The sequence below is a fragment of the Mobula birostris genome, chromosome 13 (genome assembly GCF_030028105.1).
Source record: "Mobula birostris isolate sMobBir1 chromosome 13, sMobBir1.hap1, whole genome shotgun sequence".
NCBI lineage: Eukaryota > Metazoa > Chordata > Chondrichthyes > Myliobatiformes > Myliobatidae > Mobula > Mobula birostris.
In genome coordinates this window covers 24,092,679-24,106,413 of record NC_092382.1, presented here as the reverse complement: position 1 = coordinate 24,106,413, position 13,735 = coordinate 24,092,679, and the positions used below count along the sequence as shown (strand labels likewise).

At 45.2% G+C, this 13,735-nt stretch overlaps 1 protein-coding gene across 1 annotated transcript in view; it reads left to right on the top strand.

The window, feature by feature from the left end:
• The window catches only part of LOC140208596 (uncharacterized), a 587,054-nt gene that overhangs the window by 286,174 nt on the left and 287,145 nt on the right, over nt 1-13,735 (top strand). The gene's annotated exons all lie outside the window — the stretch shown is intronic.

Here is a 13,735-nt window from a genome sequence, read left to right as displayed (position 1 = left end):
AATCGTTGAAGATCTTGTCCGTTGAATCGTTCCGAAATCTACTTAGAGAAATCACCAGGTGACAGTCACAAGAGTATCGTCTTCACTTAACACCCTGATTCCAGGTAAAGAGCCAACAAAAGTGATACCACAGGTTACTCCAGGAAATCCACACAAATGGATTATACGAAGAGACAGTCACACATCAATTGTGCACTGCGTGCCGATAATCAATCCAATCTTTTGGGCATCAGAGAGTTCCAAACCATAGCAGTGACAAGCTGAAGTTCCAACAGTCAGTCAGTGTCTGTCTCTGTCTCTGTCTCTGTCTCTCTGTCTCTCTCTCTCTCTCTCTCTCTCTCTCTGTCTCTCTCTGTCTCTCTGTCTCTGTCTCTCTCTCTCTCTCTCTCTCTCTCTCTCTCTCTCTCTCGTCCGCAGCCGGCTGCTGCAGCCTGTGACTGACGTCATAGTCCCGCCTTACTCAGGCGCTCTTAAAGTAACACTCACAGTACTCTGGTAACAGGAGAATGTGACGGGGGGAGGAGTGCAGAGGGTATTAGTAGGAGGTGAGAAGAAGTAAAAGGTCAGAGTGTAGAATAGGGAAAGGGGAGAGGTTAAAATTTTGATCATCGGAAGGAGAAATCAGTACTTCTCCCGTTGGGGTCATCTACTGTATCCGTTGCTCCTGGTGTGGCCTCCTGTGTATCAGTGAAACCCGACGTAGACTGGAGACTGCTTCGTCAAAAAAAGAGGGATCTCCCTGTGGCCACCCATTTTAATTCCACTTCCCATTCCCATTCCGACATGTCAGTCCATGACCTCCTCTGCTGCCGCGATGGGGGCGGACTCAGGTTGAAGGAACAACACTTCATACTGTATTCCGTTTGGGCAGTCTTCAAGCTGTCGCCATGAACTTCGATTTTTCGAATTTCCGGTAACTGCCCACCCCCTCCCTCACCATTCCCCATTATCTGTTTACCTGCCCATAACCTCCCTCTGGTGCTCCTCCCCCTTCATTTCTATCCATGGTTTCTACCCCTCTCATATCAGATTACCCCTTCCCCAGCCCTTTATCTCTTTCACCAATCAACTTTCTAGATCTTTGCTTCACCAATCGCCTGCGACCTTGTACTACTTCCTCCACTCCCCCACCATTATTTATTCTGACTTCTCTCCTTCCATTTCAGTCCTGAAGAACGGCCTCAGCCTGAATCGTCAACGGTTGACTATTGCCCAGAGATGCCGCCTGACCTGCTCAGTTTCTCCAACACGCTGTGTCTGTTGCTTTCGGAAAAATAATACTAATAAACATCCAACTAAACTAATCTTTTTTGCCTACACAGTGTCTATATTCTTCCATTTCCTTCACTTCAATCTGCCTGTGTAACTGGTTCTTCAAGGCCTCTAATGTATCTGCATCTACCATTACCCAAACAGCACATTCCAGCTACTCACAGTTCTCTGCGTGGAAGAGCTTCTCCCTCACATCGCTTTTAAAATCACCCGTTTTCACCTCAAATGCATGGTCTCTTGTTTAAGACATCTCAAACCTGGGAAAAAGATACTGTCTGTCTCCTCTATCTATAAGTATCCTACTCCTACATTCCTTCTGCGAGTATAGCAACAGCCTGCCAGGGCTCCAGAGGAAAAAAAAATGGGTTTGTCCAAACTCTCGTTATAGCTCAAGTCCTCTAATCCGGAGAATATCCTGGCAAAACTCTTCTGCACCCTCTCCTAAGCCCCTACATCCTTCCTAGAATGGGGTGACCAGAAGTGTATGAAATACTCCAGCTGAGGCCGAATACTGCTTTATAAAGCTGCAACATAACTTCCTGACTTTGGAACTCAATGCTTTGACTAATAAAGGTAAGCATACCATTTGCCTTCTTAGCCACTCTATCAATCTGTGTGGCCACTTTCAGGGAGCGATGAACTTAGACTCCAAGATGCTTCTGATCATCGACATTATCCAGGATCTTTCATTTAACAGTGTACTGTCCCTTTAATTTCGACCTGCTGAGTTGCCAACATGATCATTATTAATCAAATTTCTCTGAGTTGTCTCATGTCATGTTGAATTTATTGCCAAGTGCACAAGTACGGGAAGGTACAGGGACAGAGAAACACTGACTTGCAGCAGCAGCACAGGAAACTACATGCAGATAACACACAGAACATCAATTATACAATTTTCTGTCATTAATAATATAGAAATATAGGCTTTATGTCATTAACAATCCACAAATATGAATTTTTATTTCATTAGCTGAGTACAAATACACATTTTATGTCATGATTAATATATAAATATGCATTTTGTGTCAACAACAGACTTGGAAATGCTGAATTTTGTCCCTCAGCCAAATTGTTGACACAGTTTGGGAACAACTGGTCTCCAAGCACCGGTCCTTAAGTTACAACACACACACTGGGACATCCTGCAGGCCCAAGAACTGTCTGGTTATACCTTCTCCTTAAACACACAGACAGCAGGAACAGGACCAGGCCACTCGGCCACTCCAGTCCGTCCTGTCATTCAATAAAATGTGTGGCCGATCTACCCGTGTTCTCCAAAACCACTCCAATCCACTTTGCCCGGATTTTTGGCCCCACTTGCAGGTCAGTAGTTTGCCAGTATTTGCCCCCAGTGTGGTAAATCCCTCTGCTCGCCACCACCATGGACTCAGACATTTCCACAGAAGAGCCCCTCCTGTCCCTGCCGGGACAAACATCCTGTCCGCCCCCTCTCACACCACCTTCATCCCCGCTCTCCCTCCTTCTGTCGGGATCCCTCCGTCCCCAGGGAGTGATGTTGGAATCCTTTGTGGAAATGAGGAATGGGCTGGCAAATTTGGACAAAGTGCTGACGGTTCTGGAGCTCGGTATGTTAAAACAGCACAGTGAACTGAAAATCGCATTGAAGCATTGTAGCTGTAACAATATTATATAACATAGACACAGAAGATAGAATAGTATAGCACAGGGACAGACCCTTCGGGCAACAATGTACACAACTCTCTGGAAGGCAGGTAAAGTAGTAATCAAATGGCCATCTATAGTAATCCATTATGCATTCAATATATCCATATTCTTCTATTTTCCTCACATTCATGTGCTGATCTAAGAGTCTCTTAAAAATTCTTATTGTATCCGCTTCTACCATCACAAAAGCGTTCATTCTTGGCGCCCCCAGATTGTGTAAACGTACTTGTCTTTTACACAGACGTTGCCTTTCTTCTCTGGACTCGCTCCCTCTCACATTAACTACATATTCTATGGTATTATATATTTCAGCCACTCAACAAAGATCCTGTCTACCTACTCTATTTATGCCTCTCATGGTCTTATAACCCTCTATCAAATTTCACCTCACACTCTCCCGCTCCAGAGAAAACCACTCAAGTTTGTACAACCACATGCCCTACAATCTGGGCAATATCCTTGTAAACCTCTTCTGCATTCTCTCCAAAGCCTCAACATCCTTCCTAGAGTCAGATAACCAGAACAGTTTGCGATACTCCAGGTGTGGCCTGACTAGAGATTTATCAGTTGCAACATAACTCCCTGACTTTTGAACTCAATACCTCGAGTAATAAGATCAGGCATTCCATATGCGTTCGTAATCACCTAATGAACCTGCATAGCCAATTTCAGTGAGCTTTGATCTGAATCACAACATCGTTCTGCTTATCAGCCCCTGTTAAGTGTCTTGCATTTAACAGTCTACTGTCTCTTTTTATTTGACCTACCGAGGTGCGACACTTCACGTTTGCCTGGAATAACTCCATCTGCCATTTCTCTGCCCATATTGCAGTTAATCTACAGTACGTCCCGCTGTATTGTACGCCAGTCATCTGTGCTATCCACACCGGTGTACATTTTCAGCCAGATCGGTTAAATATATCTGAATCTGCGGAACAGCTGGAATAGTTCCCTTCGACCACCACCCTCTGTCTTCAATGGGCAAGCCAGTTCTAAATCCAATTCACCACTGATCCCATGTACCTTACCTTCCGGGTGAGCCTCCCATGTGTGACCTTGCGAAATGCCTTTCTGAGATGTGTTGAAATAACAATCATAGCTCTACCTTCATCAATCATCGTCATCACCTTATCAATAAAATCAATCAATGTTGTAAGACACAATTTTCCCCACAGAAGGCCATGCTGGCTCTCCCTAATTAGACGAATACTCTTCGTTACCTTCCCTGCTGACGACGTGCGACTTACCGGTCTATAGTGTCCAGGATTATACCTGATTTCCTTCTTGAACAAAGGAGCAACATGAGCTTCTCACCAGTCCTCCAGGACCTCGCCTGTGGCTATGGAGGATACAAAGATATTGCTCAAGACCCTAGCAGTCTCTTCACTTTCCTATCAATTACCTGGGGGTATATTCTATCAGGTATGAGGGAGTTATCCAACTTATTGCTATTTAAGTTACCCAGCATTGCCTCCTCCTATACTTCCAAATGTCTCAGCATTTTAATACTCTTGCCAATGATCTCCATATCCTCCACGTCCTTCTCTTTGTTAAATATTGATTAAACGAACTCATTATGGACCTCAGCCACATCCTTCACACCCAAGCAAGTGTTCCCCCCACGCCTCCCCACCAGCCACTTTAGCCTTGTGTGGTCCCACTTCCTCCTTGTTATCCTCTTCTCCTGATGTATGTACACAATTCCTTGGGATTCTCTTTAATCCCACTAACCAAAGACTTTTCGTGGCCTCTCCTGGCTTTCTTAACTCCCCTCCTAAGGTCTTTTCTGGCTTCTTTATAATCCTGCAAGTCCCCGTTTGATGCTAGCTTCCTCAGTTTTGTCTACTGTTCCTGTTTATTCTGCACTACATTCATGATCTCCCTCGACATCCACGGTTCTCTTACCTTGCTATCCTTGTCCTTCCTCCTGACTGGAACATACCTGTCCTGTGCTCTGTGTAGTTAGACTTCAAACACACTCCACATGTCCGGTATTGACTTGCCCAAAAACAACTGATTCTACTTAACTCTCTCTAATTCCAGCACGACGCTCTGGTAATGTAACCTGCTCCGCTTTAATAGTCTTTCACAAGCTCCATGCTTGTCCTTATCTGTAGCTATCGTAAAACTTCAGCAGTTGTGGCAACTGTGTTGTCTGAAAGATAGGTCAGCCGGCCAGGTTCATTGCCCAACGCCAGATAGAGTACAGCTTCTGCTCTTGTTGGACAATATACATATTAATTTCAGAAACCCACCCGAATGTCCCATCTAAACCACTTGCACTAACAAGTTGCCAGCTTATATTCCTTTTATTGCTATGATATAGGTGATCATGGTCTTTCTATGATAATGAGTGTTCGGCAATTTTTGCAACAGGAGTGCTTTACCATTGCCTTCTCCCAGACAATATCTTTACAAGACAGATGACACCGATCATTGTCAATACTCTTCTGTGATTGCGTACTACAAACAAATTTACTGGATGCACCTCAAGACAGGGTTAAAACAAGCACTGGAATTTAAGTTTTCCCATTACAGATGGGCTGAGAACTCAGTATTCATCTTCGTCATAATGAAACTCAGAGCATGTGAGGTTGTTCCTGATTTCCTAAATTCAGTTAGTTCTGCTGAGACACTTCCTCCATCACCAGGGTAACAGCCCGCCAGAGCTGCAAAGAGTGTTAAACGTTTCTGTCACTCTCTGGTCACTGCCCCTCAGCAGAGAGACAGTGTTTTCTGGAGGTGGTGTTGAGGCGGGGATGTGTTGGGCATTTACTGTATGGAATATTGTATATGATGCCTGTGTTGGAATGAAGAGTTAAATACTGAAAGTGGAGATTGCATTTATGCAAGACTCTTCAGGATACCACAAACATCTTGAATTCAGTCAATATTTGTCCATCAAAAACCAAAAAAAAAAACTGTACTGAGTTTCTGGTGACTTATTTTCAATTTTACATTAAAAGCATTTTGTTATTGTTTCACTACGGAATTGTGGTGCGAAATGCGCTGCTCCAGATCCCACTCGGCAATAACATAATGAACAAATGTGCCAAATTTACCTGCTGGAGACAAATTAAAATATATTCCCACCTGCTGGTGAGCACAGCCCAGGATCCCCGCCCAGTTAACGCATCACCAGGTTCCAGTGCTGTTATGGGATGGAGGGGAGTGTTAATTTTAGAACTGAGAATAGCCAAGATGCTGCAGCATATTACCGACAGGAAAGAGTCCCGGGAATGTTGGTGCTTGGGCTATAATCCTGTGATGGGACTTCAGAAATGCGGAACTGGCAGTGTTTGGGCTTTGTCTTTGGCCCAGGTTTGTGTTTCTGCAGATAAGGCTGGATGTTCCTCCTTCTGCAATGAAGCAGAGTTTCCAGTCAGGTGGGTGGAGATTGGTTGTAAGGCATGAGCTGTAACGAGTGTTTGAACATACTCTGTGCTGTAGTAGAATTAACTTAAATTAAGTGTTCTACACAAGTCCATGTCCCAGGAAACTTAAATCATTCCACTGTAAAACCTGGATTGTTTCCGCAGAGTGGTGCAGGCTGGGGTGAGACTGGATAGAGGTTTATAAGATTATGAAAAGCATAGCTAAAGTAGATAGACAATATCTTTCCCCCAGGGTTGAAATGTCTAATGCCGGACGGCATGCATTTAAATTAGTTGGGGTATTTTCAAAGGAGATGTGAGGGGCAAGTTTTTTTTCCCCATAGAGAGTGGAGTGGCTGGAATATGCAGCCTGGGGTGGTGGTAGAGGCAGATATATTGGGGACTTGTAAGAGATGTTTAGATTGGCTCGTGAATGTCAGGGAAATGGAAGGATTGTAGGCATTGTGCAGGCAGAAAGAATTATTTCAGTTGGATATTTGATTACTAATTTAATTGGTTCGGCACAACACTTGGGCTGAAGGGCCTGTTCCTGAGCTGTGCTGCTCTATGTTCTGTGTCTGTTGCCGAGAGGTTTCGGGGTAAAGGAGTGAGTGGGAACAGCAGGTCAGCCGGAGCCCAGTGTGGGGAATGTGAGATCACCCACTTCAGTAGGAGAAACAGAAGCACAGAATGTGGTTTAAATGGTGAGGGACTGAGGTGCAGTAGGTAGGAAAGGAGGTCAAAGATACATTGAATATATTGCAAAAGTTATTGGGTATACGTTGGCCCATCTCTGACACTTCATCCCTTTTCCTGATCTCCCTGTCTCCATCTCTGGAGACAGATTGTCAACCAACATCTTCTATAAACCTCCTGATTCCCATGATAATCTCGACCGTACCTCTTCCCAACTTAGCACCTGCAAAATGCTCTTCCCGTTCCTCAGTTTCAATGCTTCCGCTGCATCTGTTCCAGGGTGTGGCTGTCCTCCCTCCGCTATTGATGCTTTCTTCTGCTGCATCAACTCCATTTCCCGTACATCAGTTCTCATCCCATCTTCCTACAGCCGTCCTAGTGATAGAATTCCCCTTGTCCTTACCTACCGCTCTTTAAGCCTCTGCATCCTCCACCATCTCCAGAGATCTTACAACTAAACTTATTTTAACCTTCCTCGCTGCAACCCCGACCTCTTCCTTCAACACGGATCACTCCCTCCACATTTCTCTTGTCCATTCATCCCTCCTCACTAATCTGCCTCCAGCCACTTATCCCTACAAATGGCCTGAGTGCTACACTTACCGGTACACCTCCTCCCTCACCTCCATTCAGACACAAAACAGGCCTTCCAGGTGAGGCAACACTTCACCTGCGAATCTGCTGGGATCATCTATTGTGTTCCGTGCTCCCGATGCGGTCTCATTTGCATTGGTGAGACCCGCCATAAATTGGGAGACCGTTTTGTCGAGCATCTCTGTATCATGTCCCACAAGGGGGACTTTGCAGTGATCAAACATTTTAATTCTGATTCCCATTCCGACGTCTCGATCAATGGCCTGCTCTTGTGCCAAGATGAGACCGTCCTCAGGGCGGAGGAGCAACACCTTATATTCAGTCTGTGTATCCTCCAACCTGATTGAATTCTCCTTCCAGTAAACAAACTCCCCCACCCCCACCCCCGCAACACACTTCTCTATTCCCCACTCTGAACTTTCATTTCTGCTCACGAGCCGATGACTTCCTGCTGGGTCCCCTCCTTCCCTTTCTCCTATTGATAACACTCCTATTATTTTATCTCCAGCCCTTGACCTGCCCATCACCTGACGTCACCTGTCACCCTCCAGCTGGCCTCTTTCTCCTCCCCGACCTTTTCATTCAGATATCTTACACCCCCCCAACCCCAGTAATGAAAAATGCTCGTTGTCCAAAAAGGCTCGTGGTCTGCCTGTTGTGCTGAGTTCCTCCAGCATTTTGTGTGTGTTGCTTTCGATTTTCAGCATTTACAAGCTTCCATCGTGTTTAAGTATGGTAATTACCGTAACAATTATTTGGGATTTGTTGAGATTGTACCTGGAATATGGTGTAAAATCCCGCTCCCCACACTAACACGGGTCACACAGACCAAAGAACAAACTGCCGGAGGAACTCAGTGGGTCGGGCAGCATCTGTGGAGGGAAATGGACCGTCAACATTTCGGGCCGAGACCCTCCCTCTGGACTGAGAGTGGACGGGAAATAGTCCGAGAAAAGAGGTGAGGGGTGGGGATGGGGCAAGAGCTGGGGAGTGAGAGGTGGATCCAGGTGAGGGGGAGGTGGGAAGGTGGAAATAGTGACGGGGGTGGGAGGTGAGTGGTTGGGGCAACACGGGGCTGCAGAAGACGGAATTTAATTCCATGGAGCATTTTCTTCACAGTCAGAGGGTGTTTGTTTTAGAGATTCACCAGACTGATTCTTGGAAGACGATGAAGGATAAGTGACCGCCCTCACATAAAACACAGGGCAGCCGATGTGTGGAGACCGAAGGGATCGAGGAAATGAGGATCAAGCAGAAAAATGTGGCTGAGATGGGAGAGCAGTCGCCATCTTGTTTGATGGTTCGAGGGGCTGAATGGCCACCTCCTGCTGTTTCATACTTGATGTTTCAGTTTTCCTGTCCTGTGAGGCCTGAGGAATGTGGATAGAAATTAGTGTTTATAAACATAGAAGTGATTTGAATAAAACCTGCACAATTCATGTTCGGGCCTGAATTGTGTGTCATACTGGATAAGATACCTCACGCAAGGCTTATTGAGAAAGTAAGGAGGCATGGGATCCAAGGGGACATTGCTTTGTGGATCCAGAGCTGGCTTGCCCACAGAAGGCAAAGAGTGGTTGTAGATGGGTCATATTCTGCATGGAGGTCGGTGGCCCGTGGTGTGCCTCAGGGATCTGTTCTGGGACCCTTACTCTTTGTGATTTTTATAAATGACCTGGATGAGGAAATGGTGGGATGGGTTAGTAAGTTTGCTGATGACACAAAGGTTGGAGGTGTTGTGGATAGTGTGGAGGGCTGTCAGAAGTTACAGCGGGACATTGATAGGATGCAAAACTGGGCTGAGAAGTGGCAAATGGAATTCAACCCAGATAAGTGTGAGGTGGTTCATTTTGGTAGGTCAAATATGATAGCAGAGTATAGCATTAATGGTAAGACTCTTGGCAGTGTGGAGGATCAGAGGGATCTTGGGGTCGAGTCCACAGGACACTCAAAAAGGTTGCTCAGGTTGACATTTTGGTTAAGAAAGCATACTGTGTGTTGGTCTTCATCAATTGTGGAATTGAACTTAGAACCCGAGAGGTAATGTTGCGGTTATATAGAACCCTGGTCAAACCCCACTTAGGGGTTCTGGTCGCCTCACTACAGGACGGATGTGGAAGCCATAGAAAAGGTGCAGAGAAGATCTACAAGTATGTTGCCTGGATTGGGGAGCATGCCTTATCAAAATAGGCTGAGTGAACTCGACCTTTTCTCCTTGCAGCGACAGAGAAACTATAGAAACCATAGAAAAACTACAGCACAGAAACAGGCCTTTTGCCCCTTCTTGGCTGTGCCGAACCACTTTCTGCCTAGTCCCACTGACCTGCACACGGACCATATCCCTCCATACACCTCCCATCCATGTATCTGTCCAATTTATTCTTAAATGTTAAAAAAGAACCCACATTTACCACTTTGTCTGGCAGCTCATTCCATACTCCCACCACTCTCAGTGTGAAGAAGCCCCCCCCCAATATTCCCTTTAAACTTTTCCCCCCTCACCCTTAACCTATGTCCTCTGTTTTTTTTCTCCCCCTTGCCTCAGTGGAAAAAGCCTGCTTGCATTCACTCTGTCTATACCCATCATAATTTTATATACCTCTATCAAATCTCCCCTCATTCTTCTACTCTCCAGGGAATAAAGTCCTAACCTATTCACCTTACTTTGTAACTGAGTTTCTCAAGTCCCGGCAACATCCTTGTAAACCTTTTCTGTACTCTTTCAAACGTATTAATATTATTCCTTTAATTTGGTAACCAAAACTGAACACAATACTCCAGATTCGGCATCACCAATGCCTTATACAACCTCATCATAACATTCAAGCTCTTATACTCAATACTTTGATTAATAAAGGCCAATGTACCAAAAGCTCTCTTTACAACTCTATGACCTGTGACACCACTTTTAGGGAAATTTGTATCTGTATTCCCATATCCCTCTGCACTCCTCAGTGCCTTACCATTTACCCTGTATATTCTACCTTTGTTTGTCCTTTCAAAGTGCAATACCTCACACTTGTCTGTATTAATTTCCATCTGCCATTTTTCAGCCCATTTTTCCAGCTGGTCCAAGTCCCTCTGCAGGCTCTGAAAACCTTCCTCACTGTCTACTACACCTCCAATCTTTGTATCATCAGCAAATTTGCTGATCCAATTTATCACCTTATCATCCAGATCATTGATATAGATGACAAATAACAATGGACCCAGCACTGATCCCTGTGGCACACAACTGGTCGAAGGCCTCCACTCAGAGAAGCAATTCTCTACCACCACTCTTTGGCTTTTTCCATTCAGCCAATGTCTAATCCAAATTTACCACCTCTCCATGTATACCTAGCAACTGAATTATCCCAACTAACCTCCCATGTGGGACCTTGTCAAAGGCCTTACTGACGTCCATGTAGACAATATCCACTGCCTTCCCTTCATCAACTTTCCTGGTAACCTCCTCGAAAAACTCCAACAGATTGGTCAAACATGACCTACCACGCACAAAGCCGTGTTGACTCTCCCTAATAAGCCCCTGTCTATCCAAATGCTTGTAGATTCTGTCTCTTAGTACTCCCTCCAATAACTTACCCACTACCGACGTCAAACATACCGGCCTATAATTTCCAGGATTAATTTTCGATCCTTTTTAAAACAACGGAACAACATGAGCCACTCTCCAATCCTCCGGTACCTCACCCGTAGACACTGACATTTTAAATATATCTGCCAGGGTCCCTGCAATTTCAACACTAGTCTCCTTCAAGGTCCGAGGGAATACCCTGTCAGGTCCTGGGGATTTATCCACTTTAATTTCCCTCAAGACAGCAAGCACCTCCTCCTTTTCGATCTGTACAGTTTCCATGATCTCACTACTTGTTTCCCTTAATTCCACAGACTTCATGCCAGTTCCCTTAGTAAATACAGACGCAAAAAAAACGTTTAAAATCTCCCCCATTTCTTTTGGTTCCGCACATAGCCAACCACTCTGATCTTCAAGAGGACCAATTTTATCCCTTACAATCGTTTTACTCTTAACATACCTGTAAAAGTTCTTTGAATTATCCTTCACTTTGACTGCCAAGGCAACCTCATGTCTTCTTTAAGCCCTCCTGATTTCCCTCTTACGTATTTTCTTGCACTTTCTATACTGCTCAAGCACCTTATTTACTCCCAGTTTCCTATACATGTCATACAACTCTTTCTTCTTCTTTATCAGAGTTGAAATATCCCTTGAGAACGAAGGGTCCTTATTCCTATTCACTTTGCCTTTAATCCTGACAGGAACATACAAGCTCTGCACTCTCAAAATTTCTCCTTTGAATGCTTCCCACTTATCGATCACAATCTTGCCAGAGAACAACCTGTCCCAATCCACGTTTTACGATCTTTCTCATTTCTTCAAATTTGGCCTTCTTCCAGTTTAGAACCTCAACCCTAGGACCAGATCTATCCTTGTCCATGATCAAGTTGAAACTAATGGTGTTGTGATGACTGGTACCAAAATGCTACCCTACACAGACTTCCATCACTTGTCCCAACTCGTTTCCTAACAGGAGATCCAATATTGCAACCCCTCTAGTTGGTCCCTCTATATATTGGTTTCGAAAACTTTCCTGAACGCATTTTACAAACGCTAAACCATCTAAACCCCTAACAGTATGGGAGTCCCAATCAATATATGGAAAATTAAAATCCCCTACCACCACAACTTTATGTTTCCTGCAGTTGCCTGCTATCTCTCTGCAGATTTGTTCATCCAATTCTCGCTGACTATTGGGTGGTCTATAATACAAGCCCACTAATGTGGCCATACCTTTCCTGTTTCTCAGCTCCACCCATAAGGACTCAGTAGACAAGCCCTCTAATCTGTCCTGCCTGAGCACTGCTGTAACATTTTCTCTGACAGGCAATGCTACCCCCGCCCCCCACCTTTCATTCTTCTGCCTCTATCACATCTGAAACATGGGAACACTGGAATATTAAGCTGCCAGTCCTGCCCCTCCTGTAGCCAAGTTTCACTAATTGCTATAATGTCATAATTCCACGTGTCAATCCACGCCCGCAACTCGTCTGCCTTCCCCGCAATACTCCTAGCATTGAAATATATACACCTCAGAAGATTTTTACCACCACTCACAACTTTTCTGTTAGCGGATTTGCTTAAACCTTTAACATCATTTATTTTTACCCCAGCCTCACTGTCAGCTCTGACACTCTGGTTCCCATCCCCCTGCAAATCTAGTTTAAAGCCTCCCCAATAGCACTACTCCCTGAAAGGATATTGGTTCCCCTGTAGTTCAAGTGTAACCCGTCTCTCTTGTACAGGTCCTCAGAAGAGGTCCTAATGATCCTAAAATCTGAAACCCTGCCCCCTACACCAGTTCCTCAGCCACTTGTTCATCCTCCAGATCATCCTATTCCTACCCTCACTGGCACCTAGCACAGGTAACAATCCTGAGATTACCACCCTCGAGGTCCTGCTTTTCAACTTCCTACCAAGCTCTCTATACTCACTCTCCAGGACCTCCTCACTCATTGTTGCTATGTCATTGGTACCGATGTACACCACGACATCTGGCTGATCACCCTCCCATTTCAGAAAGTCATGCAATCGATCAGAGACATCCTTGACCTTGGCACCCGGGTGAGAGGATGAGATGTGACTTGATAGAGGTGTACAAGATGATGAGAGGCATTGATCGTCTGGATAGACAGAGGCTTTGTCCCAGGGCTGAAATGGCTAGCAGGAGAGGGCACAGTTTTAAGGTGCTTGGAAGCAGGTTCAGAGGAGATGTCAGGGGTAAGGTTTTTTTACACGGAAGGTGGTGAGTGCGTGGAATGGGCTGCCGGCGGCGGTGGTGGAGGCGGAAACGATATGGACTTTTAAGAGACTCCTGGATGGCTACATGGAGCTCAGAAAAATAGAGGGCTATAGGTAAGCCTAGGTAGTTCTAAGGTAGGGATATGTTCGGCACAGCTTTGTGGGCCGAAGGGCCTGTGTTGTTCTGTAGGTTTTCTATGTTTCTATGGGAATCGAACCCGTACTCTGAAAACCGGGGGCGTGGAGCGATGGGGACAGCAAAGGTTCTGAGGGAAAAATTAAAACTGTAGCT